We start from the raw sequence: 18,956 nt of genomic DNA on the forward strand, positions 1-18,956 counted from the left end.
TTCTGTTGTGCCAACAGAGCTGCTCATGAGGATGCTCAACTAACCACCTCAGCAAAGGCAATTTAATTTATCTTCCTAGAAAGGAGCTGGAAGTAATGGTGTCTATGTTGTGCTCTGTGTCATCAAGTCTTTCCAAATTTTCAGTCTTCTAAGCCAATATTAGTATTTTTTTGTTATTGGTGTTTCATGGTCCAAGGTCTCAAAAGTATCACATTTTCAGCATGCCATACAAAAAAAGTCCAGAAAACAGTGCCATATAATTTGTTTTCTCTGATTCCAAATTCTTTAGCTTTCAAAAATATAGCTTCTAGCAAATCACTCCTCTCAGGATTTGAAGATTTTAAACAATGGGCAAGTTCCAGCTGCATTTTCTCTCATACAACAATAGGTATTTTTGGAACTTGCACAAGCAAATGTCACCAGCTCTCAACTGGAATATCAATTATAGTTTAGATATTGAAACCAGTAGCTACCGAATGAACAAATACATATTATGCATGTTAACATGTACTTTATGTACCACTGCCTTACAATATGTTTCCTTAAAAATGATCTTCCTATGGGTAACACAATCATTATTAGTTTTGATCCATCATATAGTTATATTTCCCAAATTCATTTTCAAGYGTCTGAACCCAGGTTTGGTAAAACTTTAAATATTCCTAAAGAAATATTCTGTCATTTTTACATTTGTTGAACTAACATTATCTGTTAAAAGCTGATCACTTTGTTCCTATCCTTATTTCCTGCAAAAGCAACAAACTGTATTTGTGCTACAAGTCTAGATTCTAACGAAGCTCCTAATTTTCTTATGCTCCTAATTATGCAGGGCAGACCAGAAGAAATATTACATTTAGACTGTATGGAGAAAAGCAGTAATTTAAATGGAATAAAACCAGTAACTAAACTGTTGGAATTGCCTCATAGTCTTTGGTGGAAGTCTGTAGAGCTGGCTAAGAACTTTCAGTGATAAGGGAGCTTTTGCAATGTATCAGTGGCATAGTCAAAACACTGCACTTGTAGGATGAAGTTTTGTTTAGCTCATTTACCCACAGCCTGCTTCTAAGTTGTCATCTTTGCATGTACTCATCTTGAGAGGAACATGATTTTGTCTTCTGCACTTTCAAATCACATACATGCACAGAGCCCGCTGTTGTGCATTTTATATCTTTTTATACATAATTTAGATGTGTTATACACCTCATATACTGTATGATGAATGTATGAAGAAACCAGTTTAACTTAYGTCTCACTCATTTATGCACTTTCTGCCGTATGTAACATGCAATATGATACAAAAAGCAAGGCCAATCTCTTAGATAAATGCTTCCTAAAATCCTCTGAGTTTAACTTCAACTCTTCCATTACAATTTTATTTTAAAACATTTCTGGTGTCAGAAAGATCACCAGCTTGCTAACAATACAGCTATAATTGAGCTTAGAACATAAATTCTTTAACTGAGGAAGCAAATGACAGCAGGGTTACAGTGTCCATATAGTATTGTGATCCTTTCTACTGCTATGAAAACAGGTTTTACTCTTATAGGTAAATCTGTATTGATGACTTTCTTATGAGATTTGCTTGAAAACATTGTGGTAAGTGACAGAAGACTGGTATCTGATATATTTTCCTTAACCGGAACCTGCTCTGGTGGCAGAGTTGTACCTTAGAGCCTGGGCACTGGATGCAGTCCTTGAAAATRCATTGTTGATGACATGCAGTTTCTATGGATCTACCAATATTTCAGGTCATACCAAAATACTCACGTAAGGCTGGCCTAGAGACAGACGAYTTGAAGGACACAGACACCTCTCTGAGTGGCAGATAGAAGACAGGCACCATATCRTGAAACTTCTCAGAAGGTACAAACTACCTTTGGCTGGACAGCTAAATCTCACCCTATATGATTTGGAACATCTGGTGCTGTGATCCAGATGGAGGAATCCTTGCTGCATGATTGGTGCATGAAGGCATTACAAACTTACAGAAAGCTCACTGAGAATGCAGTGAAACTCCGTGAACCGTCCTTTCAGAGGAAATCAGAACCAAGATCAGAATAAGAGCATGAGACTCAAGTGGTTGACTCCAAGCTTAGTATACTACATCTTTCAAGGAGAATAGGGATTGATGCTCAAAAGAAATCGACCCTGTAAATAARAATAATATTTAATTAAAAAAAAATCACAGAGGAGAAAAATAATCTGTTAACAGTAACATAAAATCATATTAGACCATATTAGAATCCTCACYGATAATGTTCAAACATCCTCAACTTTTATAAGCATGATATGAGACTTGTTCAACTTATGGCACAATGACAAGTTATTCATTTCTTTGAACAAGTGTCCAATTTTTATTTTGAGTTTGGAATTACTTATTGTTTGTGAGCTGCCAGGTGCTGTATGTTACTCAAATTTCTTCACACAGAACATTTCTATAGTTAAAAACTTATTGTCTACAGTAAGACCCATCATGAGCAGCTACTCAGGGGGCAACAAAAATCAATTGCTTAAGGGAAACAGGTTATTAATAATATTGGACAACCATGCCATCAATATGTTTCCAAATACTTTGGGACAGTTCTAGAAAATAGAGGACACTTAAAATGGTGGCCTATTTGTATTGAGTTTACTATATCCTTTTTAACACCTTCCTTGGGGCGTCTGGGGCAGGGGGCCTGCTGTGATCTAGAGTGTTCTAGTAGTAGTTAGAATGGTCTAGGAATGACTTAGTTATCAAATATATATACACATATTTATCAAGATTACCAAGATCAAATATGGAAGGTCTGTGGTGACAGTGGCAGTGACAGAAAAGAAAACATATCCTACCCCCATCAAAAAAGCGATGATGTACAAGTGCATACCTTAGTGAAATTATCTTGTTTGCTTGCATCCAGATGAATAATTAATAACTACCTCCTCTCAGTTCAGCTCGCTCACAGTATGGGCTAAAACAAAAGGTATGGCCGGAATAAGAGCATATTAGCAATGTAATAAACTATTAAGGAATTTAATATAAAGTCTCCAAATCATATATAAAGTTATCTACTTTAGAATTAATTGTATCAGGTTTTGTATTAGATATCTAAAAATATTTGAAAGCTTATACTGTGTCTATGTTAACATTTTGCTTTGGATCGGAGGGCTGATTTTGACATGAATTTCCAGATCAACTTAGTTTAACATGCTTTGTTTCTCACCACAGAATGGTCTCCATGATCAAACTGGATTCAGTTTTGATGAAATCGACCTAGAAGATACCTTTCAACAAATGCACAGCAAATGCATCTGCTGGGAAATTGCTGCAGAGGCAGACTATCCCATCACCAAATGAAGAAGCTGCACACCAGGGGAAGTTTGGGCAGCCCCAGTCCTGGGCAAGGACCACCACAGCAGGGCTGAGATCCAGTGTGAGAAGGGTCACTCATGTTTTGGTGTCTCGATCACTGAGGCCAGGCATGGGCCTAGTGGTGAAGCAGCACGAGCTGGATTTGAGGCCAGGCCCACAGGAAGAGCCCCAAGTAGCCCAAAGAAAGTGGGTCAAACCCAGTGAGAACTTTTGCTTTCATCACAGCAAGTTTCCTCAAAGGGAAACTGAGGGAAYTGGGCTCCCTCTGAGAGGTCCCTGAGTCCAGGCGGGCAACTCCCAGAGCCCCAACAGGAATCTGCCTGGGTCCTTGCACAGCCCAGGGGACTGGACCAGAGCTTGTCTGAAGTAAAACCCAGAAAACTCACTTAGTGTGACAACAGTTTATCTACAGATCTTCTCAATGGATGACTTGAGATCTTGACATCTACATGACTTGCTGATGTGTGATGGCCTTAGCCTGAGAGCTAGTGTTTATTGTGTCTTTGCAGAACAGAAAGAGACAGATTTGTCAGATCTTTCTGGTCAAATGTAGATATCTCTAAGAGCTACTAAGTTAATCACTGTGCTCCCACTGAGGTCAATGAAGAGAAACAGGGCCTTTCTGAAATTGTTTAGGTGAATTGCCATGAATTCTGTTAAAAGAAGAAACCAGGATGATTAATTCAGATGTGGATGTATATATCTAAAGTTAGGTATGACAGCTGTCATACAGGGCAAAAAAAAAGTAAGCATAAACTTAYAATAAAGCACAGAAACAAACCAAGATTTTAATAGAAATATCTGTGGTCATTACCAAACACTCTTTTAACTGAAACACAAATACACAAGACAGAAAGGGATAACTATCTACTTCAAGCGATATAGAACATGTTTATGAAGAATTTTGAAATTAAGAGAGAAGACTATTGGCAACTCCCAAAGAAAAGCTGATCATTGCATGTATGCTTATGGAAATGGAATAACTCTTAGTATGCTGGAGTCAGTAATTGACAGGCACTTTGTGCATACACAGCACAAAACAGTATGACTAAGAAAAGGGACTTCTCACAGATTACCATGGATGTGAATGCCCCCAAACTAGCCTCAAGGTGGCTCCAACCATTTATTTCTTCAAACAAAACAACTGATTTAATAACTAGGAAGGCTCACTTTGAATGCCGTTGGCATAGAAAACATAGTCCAGTAACTCCTTAAGATTTATCACAAGTAAGCAGAGCCAAATTCCATCACTCTCAGCCCATTAGTTGTCCTTAGGGGAATCATAAAGCTCACTACCTTCATACCTGTAGTTGTTAACTGAAATAGAAGCTGAAGTACAGTTTGAAAATACAGCCAAGCCTATTTAATGTCCCATTCTTGCTACTTCCTTCACTATTCATACCAGATATTTTGCCCTATGGCACTTCTAATGTTTTTGGATTCCTTGTTGAACCAATTCATCTCTTTAAAACAGAAAATAGACCTTTTTTTTTCTAACATTTCCTACCCTCCTCCCCCTCCAAAAAAAGTGAAAAAAAAAAGGAAATGAAAGAAAAAGAAGTTTTCTGTAGGATAACTTTAATGGGCACGAGAAGTAGGACAGGGGCTAGGCTTCCYACCCTGAAACAAGGGCAAGTAGGAAAGAAGAATTAGGAAAAAGAGGGGGCAAAATTACCTTTTCAGCAGGCTCAGCTACGCATTTGAGCTGCATTCTGAAAGTGTAATATAATTTTTTGGTTTTATCAATCTTCTAAGTCAGCAATACCACCAAAGAAAATATTGCAGTTCTTGTGGAAATAGTCTTAGAATTTGCAGCTAAATGAGGAGCTAGGGATAATTTTCTAAGACTGAATCATTCTTCCTTCAAAGAATGACTCAAGTAGGTTCTTAATCACTTTATCAGGGAGACTTAATATTTATCAGAGATGAGGGTTTTATATTTAGTCATTAAATCACAAAATAAAGCCATGTATCTGAATCACAGAACTTTCTCAGTGCCTTGCTCTGGACTAGGAAAGAACTTTCTGGGTGTATATTCACAGTAGCTTGAGCAGCACTTCTCTTGCCCTTTGCAAACTCAAAATAAATTAGCAGTTGTTCTGGCTAAAGGAGGAATTACACTGATACTTCATGTATAATTGTGTGCTAAATTTGTTCAGAGGTTGTTGTCTCTGTTGAGTAGTAGCACAGTACAMGTAGAGATGATCAGAGTGGGTTTGCATACATGAACAAAAGACCAAGATCTGGTCCTTAGACCAAGTGGCATGGAACGGTCTATTTCCATGATACTCACGCTTATACTCTCTAGAGCAGCCTGGACAGTCCACATTACCACAATACATTGATGTGAATGTCTGCCAGGACAATACAGTCTTATGTCACCTAATTTTGATGCTATAGAGTTAGATTATAGATTTTGATTTGGTATTACAGATTTGGTATTTTATTACAGATTTGGTATTATTGTGTGTATGAACCTACCACCCAAGGTTCACATTGTAGTCAAGAGAATAACACATTCTTTAAAGTATGTGTTCATATAAGCTATTTCTTTAATTTTATTTCTAATTTATAATGAGACAATGCTGCCATTCTAATACTTTCAGTATTTCTATTAAAAAATATCATCTGGACAGATAGCTCAAATGTTCAGTCCACACTGTAAATATTTATGTTCGATCAGATGAACCATGCTCTAGGTTTGTTTTCCTAAGAACATCATAATTGTTTCTCTCCCTTTTGCTCCAAATAGTAATTGAAATGATCTTTCACCTTGTGCTCCTCCTTCTCATCAGGCTTTTGACTGGCTGGTTTTCAGCTGACACAGACAAGCTGTGTATTGACTCAATTACTGATTTATATGCTTTCATTGATTAGGCAGGAGYTGTCACAGGGGAATTTCGTAACACTTCAGAGCAGCTTTAGGTGGTTGTGATCTAGTCATCCACTGAATGATCAAATTCCCGTTTGCTCTAATTGTTCAGCCATACCTTTTTGGTCTTTGAATAGTGGATTTGTATTTGCCTACTTGATTATCTGGATGTAATGCACACTGGAACAAAAAAGTACTGTGTGGCAGAGCTTTACGGAGCCAATTTCATCTTTTTCATCACATAAACGGTAATGGTAATCATTGTCACCTATAATTATGCAAGTGGCTACATAGAGATTGCATACGAATATTTTTGAAAGAGATCAGAGAAAAGCATGTTTAAGTTTGGGAAGATTTACATAATTTCAAGGACATCCAGTTTTCCTGCCATGRTAACTGCAAAGAGTATCGTTCTTGCAAAATGAACTGCATTCTGATTCTGGTATTAGTGGATCCTTTATGGATTTTGTTCCGTTCTACAAGCACGTCGGGCAAGTTATATCATTGCTAAATCAACACAGAACACATTTATGTATTTGTCTATACCTAATATTTAATATAGGAAGTATATAGGAAGTATGGAAGATTTTTACATTTCTCAGGATTTTAATTTTTTTCTTGTGGGAGGTTTCATTAACTAAATTTTGATGGAAAGTCTATCAATTTTTATACCTGCCTGATCAATTTAACTCTTTTCTACTCTTGTTGATACTGCAGAAAGAGTATTGACCAAAATACAGTTGATGTCTGGAATACATATATTTTTTACATCCTAATGCAGTCCTAAGAGTTAAGAGAAGCATGTCTTTTCACATCTTGGAAGACTTGTTTGGCTTTGGCAGCTTTCAGCTTAGTTTTTGGAACTAGATTATCCATCCAAATAAAAGCAAAGTTATCCATCAAGAACTTGTATGCTTACATAATAAATTTCCTTTTTGTTACCCCTGACATTTGTACTATATTCCAACTTTGACTTTCATCTTATAACAAATCTGCTTCTTTGTTGAATCTTCTATTTCTTAGTTTCCATGTCACTTTTTTCATGTAAATACTCTTACTGTTATCACCCTTATATAACCAAAGAAACTTACCACTTACTCTACTTCAGAATATTTCTAATTTGGATCATGAATATGACCATCTGATATGTTGTTATTTGCATCCTCTTGGTAACAACATGATGATAATGAACTACTGTCTTTCTGCTCCATGGATGTGGATGCTGCCATCTGTCTTTTTCAGTGAAGCATTTCACAATTTGGAATGCACACATTATACATTGGATTTAGCCAGAACTTTTAATTCAGGTCAATCTTTGCAAATTCTTTCATTTTGCAGGTGAGCTGTACTCTGGACTTCATCTAAGAAAGAAAATAGATTTTGGAGGCAGCTACAGTCTTTGTAGAAAGTAGGTGTGTTTGCTGTCCGAGTACTCAGCTCTAAAGTATTCCATATGTTTGCAAAAGGTCATTCAGCACTTCAATTAAATAAAGTTTTATATTATGAAATTATTAARTATGCCTGAAATATTAAATAAAAAAATCTTTGGAGATTAGTAGATTTATAAAAAGAACTGATGTCATTTTGGAATTATGCTACTTCCATCCATATTCAGTGAACTTTGGAATGATTGAAGTTCACGGATATAAATCTCAACCTCAGTGTTAGACTTCTAGTCATAAAATGTGTGCTCTACTAATGTACACTCTGCTAAGGTCTAAGGACACTAATATACTCTAACCATTGTAAAGTGCACATACAGGCAATTGCAAAAATTATTTATYACACAGAAAGTTTTTTAGCAGATTGCTCACTATCTGGAGTTGTCTACATTTATTCTGTGATTGTAGAGAAAGCTTAGAGAACTGTTAAATTCTAACTTACTGATGAATAGATGACTAAAATCAAATCAGATGAATTACCTACCTAGAGTCAAGATAGACCTTGGTAACAATTTTAAAATATTTGAAAGTATCCCAGTGAAGCCATAGCTGGAACATAGTCATCAAAATYTAGAACACTGAGGTACACAGAACTAAACAATAAGTTACTGTAATATTGGTGTGGAAGAAAATAAGGTAGATTGGATAGAGTTCTCTTGGGATTTGTTTTATTTGCTTTTCCATTCCTGTTATCTTACTGCAATCTGGCTACAATGGTAGGTATCCTACAGTTACCTCGCCCATTGGGACAATATCAAAGACCAGAAAATATACTACAGAACTATTAGATTATTTATTCAAAGCTTATTTTCTCTATTGTTGAATTCTAAATTTAAATATACTGTGTTTGTTTGTTTTTTTTTYCCCTAACATTAAAACATTGGACTTTATTCCTAATAGGCTTGGCGAGAAGAACAACGTTTTATAGTTTCAGACAAAATGTAGCAATTATAGCAAGGTGCAGTCCTTTGAGATMAGCATTTGTAGCTAGTAGATTACCATGAAAGTAAGGGTATTTCAGCAGAGCCCCTTTGCCTCCACACTCCGTCACTTTCCATTACTGACAATCCATTGGCATGGTGTGTGTGGACAAAATTCCCTGCACACTGAGAGCTTGGGGATCTCGTATCTGTTTGTTAAAGTAACAGTAGCATTTAATCAAAAGAAAAATCCATCCTCCATTAATAAATAATGTATACATCTAACATTATAGTCAAGCAAGAAAATACAAACGGTTCCAGTAATTTGAGCGTGATGTTTGCCCTTTGTAAAAGTTTAGAAATACTGCTGACTTATAAGGACATCACGTTCATGATGTTACATTTAAGGTTATATTGAGTCTAGGGCTTCCATTATGGATCCATATACAATTCAGAGATAAAAATGTCTCTTGAGCTTAAACTTGGCATATGGGGCTTCAGACAGAATGGGGTCTGTTTAACAATTGCACATTGTTAAGTACTAAATGCTGCTTCATAAGAATAAATGTATAGATGGAAAGTAGGGGATAGATTTTCTGTAGGATCTCTATTTCKTAAGTATTCAGACGATCTATTAATCCATCAAATCTGTTCTGAAGAACAGATTTTTTTCCCCCTGTCTCCTAAAACAAAGGAAGGTGGAAAAYTGTAGTACTCAAAATATTTTGGATCAAGTTCTATATGAAACTATGCACATTATTTCTGGCAATACRCTTTCATAGTTGTTTATCTGAGAAGGGAGTTGAGCTATTGATTTTTTTTTCCCTCTATATTTGAACTTTATATATCCAATTTCACTACTTATTTTTAGATGTCTGAGGATGCAAATAAGAACAATTTGAATTCTCAAAGTCAGCAGTTAMTTCTGCAGATATCAGTGGAAGTTGGGGTTTCAGGGACAATTGAAAATCCTTTCTATGTTTTCAGAACTTAGAACACCCTTTGAAAGACTATGCTTCTTTCTTACATCTGGACACCTCTGAAATTAATGCAAAGAGTGTAAGTAGAATCAGTGGTGTCAAACTTTCTTCTTTAAATGGAAAAATAAGATGGGTCTTCAGATATTTCTTCACTTTCCTACTCTTAAACAACTATTAGTATATGAGACTCCCTAGGATTCCAAAGATATCCTCAAGGGGATAACAGCTATGACTATAGAAATCTGCTGACAACTTGGACATAAGTCAAGTTATCCTAGTGCATCTCTAAAGAGCACTARATACCTATATATGGACAATCAAATCAACCCCTCAGGACTAAGAGCACCTAATTTTAGGACAATTCACATACATTTAGGTGACTACTATTTAGGTGTTGATAGGTAAGCTAGGTGTTCATGTTTCCTTGTAGTCAGAGAGGGATATATACCGGTGTCATCTATAGAAACAGAGGCATTTAGTGCTGTTTCTGATGGAGTATAATATCTGTCCCACCTGAATAGAAGTTGCTTCTGCACAGTTGTGTGTGTCTTCTGTACATCCTGTCTTAAAGGTGTCATACGTGCCAGAACCACATACAGTATCTTGGATGCTGTAGACTTAAACTAGGCACCCAGCTTTGATCATCTGAATACATAGTGACTTACATAAATGACAAGTAGACCTGTTGGACACCATTCTATACTATAGGCATCAAATGGAAGGGTTAGCTTCATACCACTCTTGAAGTGAGATTCCTTTTGCTAAGCATAGACGTGCAGTGTCATTTTAAGAGCTGCAGCCTGAAGGTGCTTCTGAAGATGCAGGTCTCTGGTGCTGGCCAGCCCTGTGCAAGCCTTTGTGATCGTTTAGAGCAACTCACTGTGTTAGATGCCTCAGCTTAAATAAATCCTGTCCTCTATCCTTAGTTAGGCCTGCCACAGTGGCTTTAGTAATGTGATTTTTTTTCCATCTCCAGTTTCTTCAGGTGACACTTTGTCACTCTTGCTCTCAGTGAGTAGTGTCTATCCCCTGAACTGTACCACTGCCTTTACTAAAGCTTTTGCTGGAATCCAGCCTTACTGAAGATGAAGCTGAAGAATTTGTCTTTTTAWTTTTTCTCAGGCAGCAGGCAAAAGGTTACTTTGATTTACTACTTGACAATTAGTGACAATAACGTTAATATGAGAAATGGTGAATATCATTTAACTAAATCTATGATCTGATTAAATTATCTGAGACTGAACACATAACTAAACTCTCCCAATATTCTTAGGACATTTTATGTTCACCAGTAGAAATATTGGGACTCGTATAATCTAGTCAGGTTCTAATTTCAAGTGCATCACTCTTAAGTTGCACATGAGAGCAGTAGGCATGGGCATTTTGAAATCAATATATACAGTTTCACCCGTAAATAGGCACACTACTTTTGTAGTCTTTAATAAGAAAACAGTTAAAAGAAGAAATCTTCTGTTACTTTTTCTTTAGCTGAAAATACTGGAAATATTTCACCAATTTATTAATATATCACTTGAAATTCTTGTTTCTATGGTACAAGCATTGAACAAGTACATCAGGATACAAAAGTTATTTCATAAATAGTAGATTCTTCCTAGTTAGTTCTTTCTGTATATGGATACATACTATATAATCTGTTAAACACTTTTATTTTCACCAATATATTTGTTGTGATACTCCATACCTAAGACCTCACTGGAAATACATGAAGGCAACGATATTGCTGATTAGATGTTTTAATGAACTTCATTAAGAAAATCTCATTGTGTAGCTTGAGTAAAATCACTCCTTGGGCATTATTATTATTGCTATTTTATTGCTATTGCTGCCTTTTTCATCCAGTATTCTCCAGCCATAAAACTAAAAATTTCTGTATGAATGCAAAATATTTTTTTCACTTCAGTGCATTTTAATTTTTACTAGAGTTAAAAGAAAATTAATAAAGCTACAGTTCAGTTACTGAAACAGCCCTCTTTTCCCTCAGCAGGATCAGATAACACTTAGGACCACTTAGATAACAACCAAGTGTTAAATAGAATTTAACTCTGCTTAAAAATTTAAAATTCTTTTGATACACAAATAAGTATATAATACTTTTCAGCTATATTATAATTTATAACCTGTTTAGGAGTTAAAAAAAAAGGACTTATGGAATCAAATATTCTTATATTTCAGGAAATATGGAATCTATTAATACTACCTTTATACAGAGAATATATACAATGACTTAAACATAGTGACTTAAATAACAAAGGATGTCCACTTCATGAATCTAAATTTTAAGTGCATGATGATTTAGGCACATTTAGCTCGATGATTAGTCTCCCTAGACTTTCTAGACAGGTGTTTGTGAAGGTCTCCAGGGGGAAGTGCTGTCCAGCCAGGTTTAGGAACCTCAATTAAGCAAATGGAAAGTATCTCAAGGAAGCTGAGGTGGATCTCACTGCTTGCAACTTCTGCTCTTGAATCTCCTCATCCGTCTGGGTTTATTACAAAGTCTCTGTGAATATTCCCTACACAGAAACAGTTTAACCTGTAATTTCCAGAAAGGGACAAGGAACAATGCAATACACATCTTTTGTACCTTAAGATCTATAAAATCACAATCAGAAGTCTCAGAAATTATTCTGAAAATCATAATAGGGGGATGTAATTAGCCCTACATACATGGGACAATATGTATGCTTCTATAATGCTGATTGAAATCTCCACAACTCTCCTTTTTTTTTTTTTTTTTAACATCTCCAGGAGCATTCATTACTTTGGGTTTGTGCAAAATTGATTTCTACACTTTCCCCAATAGTAACAGCAAGTGACAGCAGGCTGCGTACTTCAATATCGAAGCACTTTTATGCTATTCTGTTCTAAGAAATGTAAGCAGCCTTTATGTACATAAAAAAAATTCAATTAAGCATTGTGTCCCATTTTTCAGCACAAGTATTACCTTCCAGCAACAAAGAATAAATCGCTTTACAGTTAGGAAATACCCAAGATAATTCAAGTCATTCATACTGTTGTGATCCTTGTCCCTGTGATACAAAATGTACTGGCTCTGCAGATATTCTGCAATGCTGATGAAAGATAAAGAATATCCCTTTACAATATTTCTAATATTTATGAAGACACATCTGTAGTTTATTCAAGTCTTTTTTTTTTTTTAATCTAACAGAGAATCCATTGTGAATTTGGATGACAGATATATCAGTTTAAAACAGGTGAATTAATGCATGGGTCATCTTAGTGAGAGTCAGAAAAAAATGTTTTTCTTCCTGAATATCTAGAGAGTCTTAACCAGTTTTACAAATGAATTTGGTCTGAGCAGAATTTGGTAGAATATAATCCATATCCAAATACCATTCATGCAGGAGGAGAAATAATAACATGAATAGCTTTCCTCATTTTAAGTGGAAGGTCTGACAAAACACATAATAACAGATAAAATTGGGATATTGAAACTTCATGGAAATTATCTGATAGAGGCATATCCAGTCAAGACACTATGAACAAACCATAGGACCACTGTCTAATCCAAGCTGAAAGCTTCACTGAATTTTGGCCCATCTATTTTACTCTATCTTGTGCAGCTACATTAGAGCATGAAGCATAATGTTACTCAAAATATCCCAAGATGACAAAAATCATTAGCGAACTAGCTGATAAGGGAGTTTCCACTGTAGTTTTATATTGTATGTGGATTGGCCAAAATAAGACAAATGATATTTGATGGTTCTGATCAGTGCAAAAAGTAATAAGAGGATCCTCTCAGTAGTATGAAAAGAGCTATGACTGAAATGGAAATATTTGAAGAAGAATTGTTACATCTCCTAAAGAAATTTAAACAATTTTTGTAACGGTTATAGCACATCAGTGATATTTTCCTGATTTGGAAAAATGATTGTAACTCTCTGAAAAGGTTTATTATGGATCTGAATAATTTATACCTTACCATTACGTTTGATGGAAAGTAGAGCCAGAAGACTGTTAACTATCTTGATGTAAGTCAGGCACTGATTTGATCCCAGTGTCAGTGGAATATATTTTGGTTTTATGCAGATGAGACAGAAATAGCTCCTGAAAAATAATTAAACTACTTTTAACAAAATTCTCTCAATTAAAGGAAATATGTGTATGATAGTTACATTAACACAAGATACCAGATACTGCCATAATCTTCAAACAGGAGAGGATTCCCATCTTTCTTTATAATGTCCCAGTCAAATCAACCCGTGCCCTATATATGGCAAATTACAACAGTACCACCAAGAGAAGGCTTTTTGGCACCACAAGGACTTGATAACCTCCTTTCACAGAGTTTGTAGGAGCTTTTAGGAAGCCAGTGGAACTAAAGCTGAAAAGGGATGCCCTGGAAGGAGATGTGTCCTGCACAGCTGGGAAGTATGCTGGCTTTGTATTTCCCTTTAGGTGAACAGCTGCCTATGGAGACCTTGCTGAAAGTTTCTGTTCTTATGCAATATCCTTGAGGGAGTCGTTATCAGAATGAGTCCCCGTGTGCCTTTGCTCACACTGGGGTTCCAAATCTGAACCTTCTTGGGCCTTTGCAAGGGCTGATCTGCTTCACTGTTCAATGTGTCCAAGAGAACAGACTGACATAAAGAGATCTGCTGACAGAAATCAACTATTGTTTTCTGATGGACATTTTTACTCTTATTGCCATCTGTTAATAGGGCTTAGAATATATATTGGCATATCTGAAACCTAAACACACTAAACCAAAAATGATTTTTGCTGAAAGGCCATCAGTTGCTTTTAAAACGAATAATTAAAAAAAAAAATCTTTTGGTTCATGGTAATGGTGCTAAATATATCAATAAAAGTCATTTCCTAAGTAGTCCTGCACTAAAGTGCTTTCTTCTCCTAACCACAGACAGTTTATAGTATGACATTTAGACAAAATTCACTTATCTACTCCCTGACTGGAGTCTTCAGATAAAACAGAGATAGCCTACCTTAGTGATCATTACATATACGTTGGAATGTCTCTATACTAGCGGAAAATCATAAAAAAAATCTGCAAAATTCTGAATTTCTGATCATGAAAGTTCACCTGCGAAGAATGATGATCCTTACCAGGAACAAAAGCTTTGCCTGGGAGGCAAATCTGACTTAAAATCTGGCTTCACATAGATAGCTCAGAATGTCCTTTGTAGCCTGGTAGCAGACACCTGTAAAGAAGCCTCCAAGAAGATCCTCAGACAAAAAAAGAGATCTTGGCTGTCTGTAGAAGGATATTCAGGGTTGATTATGGGCAATTTAACTGCTACTTGCAGGAGGAGGATATGAGTATATCCGCTGCTGAGGTGCTTATCTGGACCTGAAGATGTGCTTATCTAGACAGGGCTTGGACTTCTGTCAGTCCACCTGCTCTCAGAAAGTATGGTTCACATCCATGTGTTTGGACCATATAAGTTGGTGTGGGCTTCTTAAGTGCCAGCAGAAACAGCGGATGGGCTTCTATATAATATATGTTATATCTGGTGAACCCCCAAAGACATATCAGGTAATTTAGGGTGTCTAAAATGGCACCAGATATTTCCATTTAGGTGACGGAATGAAGCCCGTGGTGATGACATCCAGTAGAAAGGATGACCTTGGGTCCTTCTTTTCAGAGGTTCAGATGTTCTTTCTGCAATGGATCTGATATCATCTGATACAAGGCCTGCCGGGATTTGAAGAAATGCTATTCTTTAGTGGACAGACATCAGATGTGGCTTCTCAGGATTCAGAGTCGTTGGGGGAACACTATCAAATACAGGGTTGACGCCACCTTTACATTTCACAATTGAGGATGTTATTCTTGAAACCAGTCTTTCATCAGACTGTTGAGTCTTCCAGGTTTGCATTTCTAGTGCTTAAGACAGGGAGGAAGATCAACAAATCCAGCATTACCTTCTTTAAACAACTGGCAAACTCACCAGTTATGTGCTCAAGGCCTGACTACTGTGAAAAATTGTCCAAATTAAACTCTCTTGTCCAAATTAAACTTTCTTTACTGGCAGGTAACCTTTACTACAATGCTGAACGTGCCCTAAATCACTCTACAATATAATGGGTACATGTTAGAGGACAGAGGTATTGTAGCCAGGTTCTCTTGGTTTGCACTCAATTAACACACCAAGGGAGCACATACTGGGCTCTGCTGACGGGTATGTTTTCCTCAGTCTGTTTTCGTTCCATCCCTGGAAGCATATTCGATCTTTTGTTCCATCCCTGGAAGCATTTTCTATCTCTGTATTTTCCAGACAAAGTTTCCAGACACAACTGCCTCTCAGCGAATGAAAACCTGGATGGGTAAACAATGCAGCTGTGGTTGCAAAAAACTATAGACTAACTCACCAAAATCCCTTTGATATTAAGGGACATGAGCACTGCATCTCCTCAGAGGCTGTTTGAATACTTGGCAAAAGTTACCAGAAGTTACTGATGCCATAATCAAAATTTCCTGCTCAGTATGTTCCATCACAACAGTCCTGTAGATTATTCCTTCCTTTTTTTTTTTTTTTTTTTTTTTTTTTTTTAACTGGAAATTATTTTTTTTTTTTTTTTTAATGAGAAACTTATGAGATGATTATCCATCTGTCATTCATTAAAAATGATAGAAATTCATTTCTTCCAAAGGCCAGCTACAGTAAAGAACTGGATACCCTGTAAACATTTATTGAGGTCTTTGGGGGTGTTTAAGAGGCAAGCCACTGAATCATGTGGCACAGATACTCTGTAAGTTAACATAAAATGAGGCATAGATAGGATTCACACATCTCTGTCTCATAGGGAGAAATCCAAAACTCAGTTGCTGTATAACGGCTGAGGGGCCTAGACTTTGGTTTTACTGCATCGCATATGGGTTACTGCAGATCTTGGACTAGACATCTAATTTTAATATAATGAAGCTTCTCATTCAGCAGAGTAACTAGATCCAATATTTAAACTCTTGTGAAACCCAAAGGCCAATTGAAATATCCTTGGATCCCTCTAATAAAGGGCACACTTTTTTTATATATATATGTTAAGAGGATTCAGAATTTATTTACRTGCTTATACCCTGAGTGTACAAGAAACCCAACTTGACGGGGCAGCTGGCATTTGAAAAAAACATGACTGCTCCTTAGAGAAGCTGCACCCCATTAGCTATTTATTTTGCTATTTTTCATTATGCTGCCAGCAGAGTACATCTCCCTGCTACATATTTTTCACAACATCCATTTGTAATGTCATACTCTTTCTTAGGGTGGCTAATATGCAGTTGATTAATTAAAGAGTTACTCTGAATAGAATCTTCTCTTCTGTATGACCTGGCAACTAACTGCTAGAAGGAAAAAAATGTGTGGCTTGGATGTAAAAATTACCAGCTGAAAATTTTTATGCAATTGACTAGACAGAATTATATAAAGTTAATCCCTCAAGCAAGAGTTGCTTTTCTTACTGTTCTCCCAATCTTATCTCTTTCTCTCTCTCTCTCTCTCTTTATAAAACTGCTTTTCCTATTTTTTTATTCTTTTTTTTTTATAGTTGCATCCATAGGCTGCACCAAGATTGAGAGACATTGCATTAATGAGGGAAAACCAAATCCTAGTATGTCCAAACAAGATAGGCAATTCTGATGAACAATCCTGTTGAAATTTCAAGTGAATACTACTTCTCATTCAAAATAAAAAGATAATATCAGATAAAATCATATAATATCTGATCTAAAAAGATAATTATCTAAATTATCTAAAAACATAATATCAGATAAAAATCTTTAATATTTTTTCTTTTTCTCTCCCTTCCCTTCCCTTCCCTTCCCTTCCCTTCCCTTCCCTTCTCCTTCTCCTTCTCCTTCTCCTTCTCCTTCTCCTTCTCCTTCTCCTTCTCCTCTCCTTCTCCTTCTTCTCTTCTCTTCTTCTTCTCTTCTTCTTCTTCTCTTCTTTTCTTCTTCTTTTTGCTTACTTGTTCTCTTTTCCTTAAGCTTACATATTCCCACTTATTAATTAGAAGTGCTTTAAAAGCTGGAGACAAATCACATGTTTAAACAGCTTTGCTGGAGTATTTAGATTTTTGACTTCCGGAACATGTAATTGGAAAAGTCCAAATGAAAGTTGTAACCTTCTTCCTTCTTAAGAATTGAGCCATAGTGTTTATATTGCTGGCTGTTCAAATAAGCCACTTATTCTTTCTCTTTTCCTCCCCATTACTGATGGGGAAGAATATAATATTTCAGAACTGACCCCAGGTCCATCTTTTTAGACATGCTATATATGAGACTAGTATTGCAATGTCTTAGGATCTCATAGTATTTAATAAGTTCAAGCTCATAACTCCCCAGTGATTTAGAGTAGTAATTGTTCACACAGTGTTCCAGTTTCCCCCATGAAGACAACCCAAATTCTTGTAAGAGCTTCCAATTAAAGCTTAAGCAAGAGAATTCGTAAACAAACTGCTCCTTTCTGACTATAACTAAATAAAAGGATATACAGTAGTAAGGGGATACTGAATGAGCAAAAGCTCCATATAATAAATGGTAGAGTCTTTAACTCTCATTTTGTAATCCATATTTTATGTAGTTGTTCTTATCACTATCACTATCACTATCTATCACTATCACTATCACTATCACTAGGTAGTTTCATTATTTTAGGAAAAAAAGATCCTTAGAATGGTGAAGCTGATATACTGGTTTTCAGGTTGACCTCATTTCTGAGTTGTGTTAAATATGTTTTTTCTTTAAGTCTAGGACAATTAGGAATGGCTAGAAAGAGATGGCTGGACAGAGTGGGGATAAAACCACAACAATATCATAGGAGGAGATCCATGAACCAGAGAAATTCTGAATAAGTGGGGAAGTATGATTGAATGGAGGGATCTGAGTCAATTACTGAGGGAGAATGCCTCTGGGTTTTAACATCCATGTCACAAAAGCTGAAGAAAAGGGAGGCAAGAAAGGATAATATCCAGTTTAATAACAGTGAAAAATTCTGATGGATTTTTTTTCCTCACCATACCCTTCCTATGAAGTATCTCAAATTTACTTCAAGAAGGGAATATGGTGAAAGATAGTACTTTTGTTTGCATGCATATTACTTTTAAGCAAAACAATAATGACTAAATATCAGAAATGTTGGACTATTCGAACAATTTCAGATTACATGAGAATTTCACAAACATTGATTCAACCTCTGATCTGAGCTTAGTTAAACACTTACTTGATCCACTTGGTGAAATCACTCCGGTCAACCTGAACAACATCTCAATTAAACATCTTCTCCTCTCAACAGCTTTTTCACTGCTCCTCAGTGTTCTTTCTCCAGTCTTGACCTCAATTTCTATTATGACTTAGTTCTTGTCTCTTAGACACTGCCATTTCCAGCACCTTTG

The sequence above is a fragment of the Nothoprocta perdicaria genome, unplaced genomic scaffold (assembly GCF_003342845.1).
Source record: "Nothoprocta perdicaria isolate Ctin4 unplaced genomic scaffold, notPer1 scaffold_37, whole genome shotgun sequence".
Taxonomy (NCBI): domain Eukaryota; kingdom Metazoa; phylum Chordata; class Aves; order Tinamiformes; family Tinamidae; genus Nothoprocta; species Nothoprocta perdicaria.